This window comes from Cupressus sempervirens, chromosome 8 (genome assembly GCF_028749045.1).
Source record: "Cupressus sempervirens isolate cs-2001-9-10 chromosome 8, ASM2874904v1, whole genome shotgun sequence".
NCBI classification, from domain to species: Eukaryota; Viridiplantae; Streptophyta; class Pinopsida; order Cupressales; family Cupressaceae; genus Cupressus; species Cupressus sempervirens.
The window spans coordinates 318026178-318036084 of NC_143125.1; positions in this window are offsets into that span (position 1 = coordinate 318026178).

Here is a 9907-nt window from a genome sequence, read left to right on the forward strand (position 1 = left end):
TCTTGTAAGCCTTTAACAGGGCAAGCCTTTCACAGGGAAGATCATGAAAATGGTCATTCTATATAACCTTAATAGGTGACACTTTATTGCTGCAGTAGTAGAGAATTGTGGGCATCATCCCCACCCTAGTTTTAACTTCTCATTTGGAGGGTTTCTAGGTAATCATATCTAGTGTCAAGTGTTTATGTGGATGCATTTACTTTACATGTTATTTCAATATGTTAATGCATGCATTGTTTTAAATTAAAAGTTTTATTGGGTAAAGGTTAATACTTCTGACTCACCTTCCCTCTCAGAAGTATATGCTTCCCATTTGTAATTCCAACAATTGGTATTAGAGTTGAGTTCTCAAGAGAAGAAGCTTTACAACTTGGACAAAAGATCTTGAAATGGAAGTGTACAAGTTGGGAAAGACCTTTGAAAACTAGGAGATTGAGATACATCTCATACTACAACAATTGAATGAAGCTAGAGATGCTTTGAAGAGTTCACTAAAGAGAAGGAAAGAGATTGCTATAGCAGAAAATGACACACAATACAAAGAGATTGACACCACACAATTATTTGTAGATGATAACTCTAGTGAATTTGATATAACAATTATAGATATGATGGAAAAGAATAGAGCACAAGCTAAAGAGATTAGAAATCTCAAGTTGGGACAAGAATCACAAGCTATACTGCTATGTGAGGTGATTCAACAAAAGAAGAAAGGTATAGAAGAAAAGGCCATGATTAAAGAAGAAAAAAGAATTTTGGCAAACAGATTGGAGGAAAAGTTAGCAAAGCTATCTAGGATCTCAAATATGCAATTGGACACTTAAGCCAAATGATGAATGCTCATCATGAGTTGAATGTCAAGGACATTGAGATAACTATAATTAAGTTGTAGAATAAACAACTGCTAAATGTCCTAAAAAGAGGAAAGGAGTTTTCTAAAAGTTTCAACAAGTCAAATGAAGCCATCAAGTACTCTGAGAAACTACTAAAATCCCCTAGATCCACTAAAGATACATCAGGATTGGGCTACATAAGCATTGAAGAAGGAGAATCAGCTAAAGCTACTAAGGAAAGGAGCAATAAAGGTCAGAACTTTAAACCTACTTGTCATCATTGTGGTAAGAAATGACATACAACCAATGTTTACAGGAGTAAGAATTCTAGTCAGAATGCTAAGCCAAAGAACATGACTCATTGTCACAAGTGCAACAAACAAGGACATTAGACAAATGAATGTAGAACCGGAACCATGCATGTACTAAAATTTGAAGGACACTACTACAATTGTTAGAAGTTTGGACATAAACCCTTTAAATGCAGATCCAAGTCCACATGGTCATCAAATAAGCCAACAAAAGAAGCTATGAAAACTCCTATAATTGGGTTTACAATACAAGATATAGCTGTCATTATTGTCAAGAGTATGAACACATCCCTGAGAATTGCATAAGAACACACTTTAGTGGTAACTACAATAGATGGTTGAGTCAAACTACATGCTTTAGTCATTTTAAGACTAGTCATATTAGCAAGCATTTCCAAACAAGGTCAAAGACACCTAATTCAGAGTTCAACAAAGGAAAAGGCAAGGTAGATGTTGAACACACTAGAGTAGAGATGAACAAAACATGGAAGAAGAAAGATGGGTGCAACACATCAAATGAAGGGATCACTTTGCCTAATAGGTCAAGTGGTCACACTCCATCAAATTAAGCTAAAAGGAGGTATGAGGGGCTAATATTTAAAATGTTTCATTATACATCAGTTCCAAAAGAAATTAGTACTGAAAAAGATATATTAGCATGAAGAAAGATGCAAGATAATAAGGAAATTTTAAGGTCAAATATTTAATTTTTCACATTACTGTTGAGTGAGAAAAGTCCTCTTCAGTTGCCAAGGAAAATACTAGTATGTGCAAAGTTGACAACCAAAGTTAGTTGGAGCTTAGTCAGTTGTAGCTACCAAGTGATGGTAAATCAATAGATGCTGAGTGAAATAGAAAATCATATTGAAGACAAGTTTACAACTGTACATGCACCATGCAATAAATGATATATTTTGAAAAGGTATAATGTTGAATTTCACATATTTTTCATCATTACAAATTTAGAGCTAGAGCAAGAAGAGTGAAGAAGTGATTCACAAGTGAGATCAAAGCATTTTTATGGATCATAGTGAATATTAAGCATCAGTACATTGATTTTAAAGGTATTTTTCATCTTTCGAGCTACTCAATTTCATATTTGTTAAAACCCTAGATTGTCAAAATGGCATCAAGTTGAAGAACTGTCAAAGAGAAAGAGGAGTTCAACATTCAGTTAGTCAACAATGAGGTTAAACAACCAGATTTCAAGGCTATACCAGAAGTGGCTTATAAAAATAACCCAACAAGAGCATTATCTATGATTCCACCTAAGGTTGTAATAGTACAAGATGTAAGAAAGTACTATAATTGCAAGGTAGGAGGCATTGGAGACATGAAAATCAGACAAGCATATGACAAATTGTGTGAAAATAGGGTGTTGAAGGAAGAATTTAAAATTGTAGAGAGGAAGGGCTTAACCTATTCCATAGATTTCCCAACAATTTTCAAAACTGAGTGGATCAAAATAGTTCTGAGCAGAATACATGATGGTTGTCTATGGTTAGAGGGTGGATCCATTAAAATTTCAAAGAGAATTATACATAAGGTTACTAGTTACCTAGCCCTAGATTGGCCCAAAACATTGAGGAGCGACTCCAAAGAGGTAATTGAGAAAAACACATGGGCTAAGTGAAACAAGTGTAGAATGACTATTGACACTATTACAGATCAACTTCTTGACTTTTACATTAGGGTCATTTCACATAAATTCTATCAGTCAAGTAGACTAAATAGTGTTTCCTGTATAGCAGTTGATGTAGGCTATAAGATTGTCAAGAAAGATCATACCTATGATCCTATGAAACTCCAATTGCAATAGTTAATGGAGAATCTAGGAGAAATAAGGAAGTCAAAGAGTGCTCAAGGTAAGTTTGGTTCAATATTGGTATGAATATTTTTCTATGTAAAAATGAGTTCCCATCTTTTGCCAAGATAGGATGGAAGACCAATAGGTCAGTTGCAGTTCAAATTAATGAATATATTGAGCAAATGGGAGAAAATTTTGAATCAGTAATGACATGTTACTTTGAAGACTTTAAGAAGCCTATGAAACATAGGTTGAGGATTCCTATTTCCTTAGTTGAGAAACACTACAATGATATATGTTTCCTTGTAGATATTGACTACACCTACATCTAGGTTGCAGTACCTAGAGTTAGATGGTTAAAGCCTTTAGGATATGAAATTAATGTTGATGAAGCCTTAGCTACTATCGCTACAGTCCTTGCAGAAGAAATTGACAAAAGTGCCAATTTTTTTGGTAATTATGATGTTGTAAAGTCAAAGGTTGAGATGGAATTGAAAATAGCCTCAACTCCAAAAAAGAAGGAAAAAATGGTGAGGAAAATGAAGGCTAAGTTTGGAGAAGGGGCAGGAGATAATGATGAAGAAGATGATGAAGAAAATGAAGAGGAAGAAGAGGTAAAAGGAAAAGAACCTCTTGCTTTAACCCAAGGCATGGGTGAAGATCAAGAAAAAGAAGGTTCCAAGGGAGAAGAAGTAGAGGAAGCACCAACAAAGCCTGAAACAAAGAAGAGGAAAGCTAAGGCACAACCTATAGCTAAACCAAAGGCAAAAAGGGTTGTCAAACCTAGTGCAACAAAGCCTACAGCTCCAACAACAAGAGCCACTACAAGGGAAATTACTCAAAAAGCCAAGGAGAAAGAAAAAGAGAAAACTAAGGCTACTGAATAGACTGGTTCAGTGCAGAAGAAACCAAGAAGAAAGTATGTAGCACAACTAGAGATAAATGATTAGAAGATAAAGTCTGAGGACACAAGTCAGTATAGAGTAGTAAGTCATGCTCCCAAATCTGATCTTGAAAACATTTGTGATAATATTAGAGATAATGTAGACTTAACAGGATTGAAAAACATTGAATTTGGAAAACTTGGTAGAGAAGACCAAAACATGATAGAAGAGTTAGTATATTCCATGATGAAAAAATTCAATAACACTCCTCTTGAATTTGATAATACAATGCCAAAGAAATTATATACAATTTTTGAGAATAAGTGGCATTATTCCCTGAACATGGAGAAAGAAATAAAGGAATCAACATTAGCACAAGTGATGCTAGAGTTATCAAAGGGACAAACTATGAAGGCAAACAAGAAGTATGGAAATCAATTTGCACCCAAATATAAAGCTTTTAGCATTTTGCAGAACAAGATTAAGGATGTTGTCAAGAAATCCACCCAAATGTGGAAGTTAATATATGGATTGACAACTATCAAAGAAGGAGAAGAAGATCCGTTTGAGGGAAGAAATAATGAGGAAGAAGGTGAGGACAAGGAAGAAGAAACAAAAAAAGGAAAAGAAGACACCACTATGGAGGAGACACCAAGGAAGTCAGATGAAATGGCAATAGCTAATGAACTTAGCAAGTAGAACAGAGTGTGCAAGACACACAATTGCCAGCCATGAGCCCTCCACATGACTCAAACACACTTGCAAAAATAATAATAGTGAAAGATGTTCCTAATAACTCACCTTAGAACATTAATCCATTAACTATAGAAGATCTTAAAAAAGATACTTGACCAATCCACATTGCAAGAAAGATTGTGTGAGAATCCTATGTTGGTCAGTGTGGATGAACTTCAAAAAGCAGTAGCTAATATAACAAAGGATAAGGTGAATACACAAGAACCACCTTCTATCATCCCTATAGCTACTAGTTCTCAACTAATAATACAACTAGAGGATAAATCTACAAAGGTTGACACTACTACAAAAGTTGATATAGTTGATACAACTCATACTGCAAAAGTAAAGGAACCAACAAAAGAACAAGTAGGACAAACAAATGTTTCTATATCTGATGCACAAACACAAGGTGCACCACAATTAATTTTAATTGATCAAGGTAGATCTGATGAAGAAAATGACATACCAAAGGAGAAGGAGCAAGAAGCCATACAAACATTGGTAAATCTACCAACATCTAGCTCTCCAACAAAAATCCTTCAAAGGCCTAGCACTGATGCCGTACCACTGCAAATTTCAGCACCAGGCTCCAGCTCATCCAGGGTTGCCAAGGTATTTCACTATGGTGATGCACTTTTAGATGAATAAATAATGATACCCAAATGTGACTATGCAATCATAACATTAAAATAGATAAATATAATGCAAGAAGCATTGGAGAGAAAGAAGAATCAAGAAATACATAGGAAAGAGCACAAACATAGGCAAGCACCTCAGGAGATCAAAGACATCTTTTTAGATGCTTTTAGCTTGCAAACACTTGATGAATCTAAGACTATATTAGAACAACTATTAGAAATTGTAGAATAGGTGACTAATAAAGACTAGGATACTAATGTTAAACTTATGGAATGGTCTATGTGTGATCCCGCATTCTTCATACAAGAAACAAGCCATAGGATTCTGAGTCTAGAAAGAAACTTGAAGATATCAGGTATGCAATTACCGCAAAACCCATCTCAAAGTGAGAAGCATTTCCATTCAATTCTTCATACACAAAATCAACTAGTTCTGTTAACAATAGAAGAGGCTACCATAAGAGCCAAGTTGATTAATATACAAGCATCCCTTACCCCTCATATGGAAATAATCCAAAAGGAACTAGCTTATGCAAAAATAGTGTTGAAGAAATATCCTAATCTTTCAACATTGGATGAACTAGTTCACCTTGCAGTAGAGACAACTATCCAAATAAAATCCTTAGATGTTGCATTAGACAATTGGGATGCTGCTCTGAAGATTATAATGGAAGTCCATAAGAAATTTTTCGAAAAATACACAATCAGTGTATAAACCCTTTGACATAAGTGTCAAAAGGGGGGAGATAAACATAAAAGGAGGAGATAATGAAGAGGAGACAAAGAGAAAGAGGGAGATAACCAAAAAGTGGAGAGAAAAAAAACAAAGGGGGAGCAAACAACAAAAGAGCAGAAACAAAGTATTTTTGAAGAAAAAGAGTATCAACATGAAGCAAATCTAGTAAAAAAAGAGCAGAGATTTTGGGCACATTAGGCACATTAACTCAAGGGGAGTTACAAAAGTTTGAGAAATTTTTTGAGGTATATAGTCTATTACAGAATTTTGAAAATTTTGAAGTTTTGTATATATGTTGAACAACGAATGTATTATACTCGAGAAGATTAGATTTGTTATGTATGGTTAAGTGTTTTTGACACTCATGTCAAAGTGGGAGATTGTTGATCTCAGATTGGTTTGACAATTGAGTGTCAACACAATTAAGCTATTTACTAAGTTCATGCCAAGCTAGTAACACATGCCGAGTATAATATGTATAGATGCTAAGTCGAGTGAACAGTTGATGCCAAGCAAGTTCAGGTGCTAAGCCAGACATAATTACAGTAAGTGTCGAGCATTAGTAGTATCAAGTGTTGAGTAACACATAATGGAGATAGTTGTTTGTAATGGCATAAACAACCATGTAAACTATTTTTATGTTAACTTATGGATAGATCGCAAATATTTGAAGATAAGATTGAACCTATTTGGTTTTCTTATGCAATCAACATGCAACCAATCAGAAAATTGGAAGGGATTAAGCGGGAAAATGAACGAATCTCAATTGTAGATTCATAGCTAACCCTAAGCCACCAAAAGTCTTTTTAAGGAAGATGAAGCTTAATAATTTAGAATGCATGAGGAAGTGATGCAAGTGAAGAATTGAAGGGAGAGAAGGGGTGAATTGATTTGAAAAAGCTCAAGGTGACTAAGAAGTGTGAAATAATTGCTGAATTAGTTCATAGAATAGAGGAAAAGTGAAACAACATTGTTATAACAGATCAAGAGGATCAAGATGGATAGAACTATGATCTAAAATCAGCAAGGCAAAGTTGTACACTTCTTACAAGCTGTGAAATCCTTTAACAGGGTGGGACTTAATAGTCTCTTGTAAGCCTTTAATAGGGCATGCCTTTCATAGGGCATATCATGAAAATGGTCAAACTATATAACCTTAACAGGTGACACTTTATTGTTGTAGTAGTGGAGAATTGTGGGTGCCATCCCACCCCAATTTTACCTTTTTGGAGGGTTTTTGGGTAATCATATTTGGTGTCAAGTGTTTATGTGGATGCATTTACTTTACATGTTATTTCAATATGTTAATGCATGCATTGTTTTAAATTAAAAGTTTTACTGGGTAAGGGTTAATACTTCTGATTCACACCACCCCCCTCCCCTCCTCTCAGAAGTATATGTTTCCCATTTGTAATTCCAACTACACACACACACACACACACACACACACACACACACACACACATACATATACATATACATAAAGATATATATGTATATGTATATGCATATGCATATGTGTGTATGTATATATATATATATATATATATATATATATATATATATATGATGCAGGAGCATCCTAGGGTTGTTTGCAATCTTGCATGTTGGAGAGATTTTGGTTTGTAGTTGTGGACTCGGTCACAAAAGGAGTGGTGCTTGGTTGCTATTGAGCATAGTTTATGCCTAGAAGCTCGACATACTCTCGGAGCTCAACATACACTGTGTTACTCAACATGGTCTGTAGAGCTTGGCATGGCCTTCGACCTCAAAAATGCTTGTGAATTTACTGGTGCTCTATTTGGTTTTGTTGACACTCGTCTTTGTATGGGTTCCAGTTGGTGCCAAGCTGTCTATGTGCCAAATTTTGGCATTTAATTTATGTAGGGGTATTTAATTTGTGTTGTAGCTGACTTGTGGCTCAACATATATTTAATGTAAGGGATTTAATTTTGTTTGTAATGAACTAGGATGACTTATGTCTTAGTTGGGTATAAGTAAGGGGGTCTTGTAGAGTCTTTAGGCATTATGATGGTGTAAAGGAATCCGTCTTGAAGAAGAGGATGCAAACTTTAAAGAGCTAGTAGCTATGGCTTGAGAACCAGAGGATTGTTTGGTGGACCTAATGGTACAAGCATGGATTCTTCTTGGTATTCTTATCCAATTGTGGATCTTGACTAGCTGGGATTGTGTTTGTAAGTTGGATCTTGTAGAACTTATATTGTAATTGTTATTTGTATTTGGCTCTAACCTAGAAGGCCTTATAGCCGAGCATATGGCATATAATTGGTTATTTTATGAATAAAGAGTTGTGATTTGGTATTAGATCTTGAATTATTGTTTCTTTGTTGTTGTGTTTTCATTGTGTGGCTATTTTTTGGGGGCTAGGACATCTCCTTTGGGGATTCTCCTGCCTTGCACTACATCAGGTGTATCAGAGTAAAGGTTTTCCTAAGTGTGTAGATAGATTGCTGAAGTTGTGGTAGTTTGCACTAGGATCTTGGGTTGGAGAGGGTTAATCTTATGGAGATGATTCATATTTTTGATTGGTGGATCTATTTCTTAGGGTTTACAAAATTTTTGGAAGATGTCTCCAGGAAGATTGGACCCTAGGGAAATTGATGATCTCAGTGATGTTGTGGAGGAAAGGATCTCCAAGAAGGTTAGAGCAGAATTTAGATATGAGATTGCATTGATGAAGAGTGACATGATTGCTAAAATTGTGTATGCTTTAGGTGGTGTACGTAGGCATGTGGGTACTGAAGGTAGTTATGAGGAAGTTGTTGGATCTAGTGGTGATGACATAACTGATTGTGTGGAGAGACCTATTGAAACTAGAGTTGGTAAGTTTGCTAGACTTGGATCTCAGTTGAAGCTAAAGCATAAGATGGATATTTCTAATTTCTTAGGTACTTCGACTCCTAAAGACCTGATTGATTAGATTGGTGAATTGGAAGACAACTTTGAGCTTGAGGATATTGAGGATCCACTCAAAGTAAAGTTGGCACAAACATAGTTGAAAGGACATGCTACTCTTTGGTGGAAAGAACTGTAAAGAGATAGAGATGAGGAAGGTGAAATGAAGATTACTAGATGGAGATTGATAGTACTAAATTGAAGGCTAAGTTCATTCCTACTGATTATTAACTTGAGTAATTTAAAAGATTGTTGAATCTAAAGTAGAATGATATGACTATGAAGGATTATACCAAGGAGTTTTATAAGTTGACTATTCAGTTTGGTCATAGAGAATTGTCAAAGGAAAAGGTAGCTTGATACATTAATGGTTTGAGATTCAATTTTTATGATGAGGTTGGTATGTTAAATATTTCTTTAGTTGATGATTCTTATTAGTATGCCCTAAAGGAAGAAGATAAGTTGACAAGGAAAAGTCAAGGTAATGCTAAAGGGAAAGAGAAGAAAGATAGCTTAGCACAAGCTAAAATGAGTGCAAAAGGTGAATCAAAACTTGTTGATTAGAAAATGAGGATAGGTAGAGGTGAGTTCAAAGGTAATTGTTTCAGATATGGTCAAGAAGGGCATAGATCTTTTGAATGTTTGCATGGTAGGATAACTACTGTTGTGACTGAGGTTGTAGTCCAAGACAATCAACCTGAGCAAGGATAGAGTTTACTAGCATGACGGGTACTGGTTGGTCAGAAGACAATGACTTCTTGTCAGAGGACTATTGTGTTTAGGACTTGTTGTAAGTTTGGTGGTAAAATTTGCAAGGTGATTGTGGATGGTGGTAGTACCGATAACCTTGTTGCTGAGGAGATAGTTAAGAAACTTGGTTTGAAGAGAGTGAGATATCCTTATCCTTATAGGATTGGTTGGTTGCAAGGTGAGCATGCTTTGGAAGAAAGGGAGTAATGCATTGTTGATTTTCAAATTGGGTAATATAAGGATTAAGTGTTGTGTGATATTGTGGACATGAATAGTTGTCATGTGTTTCTTGGT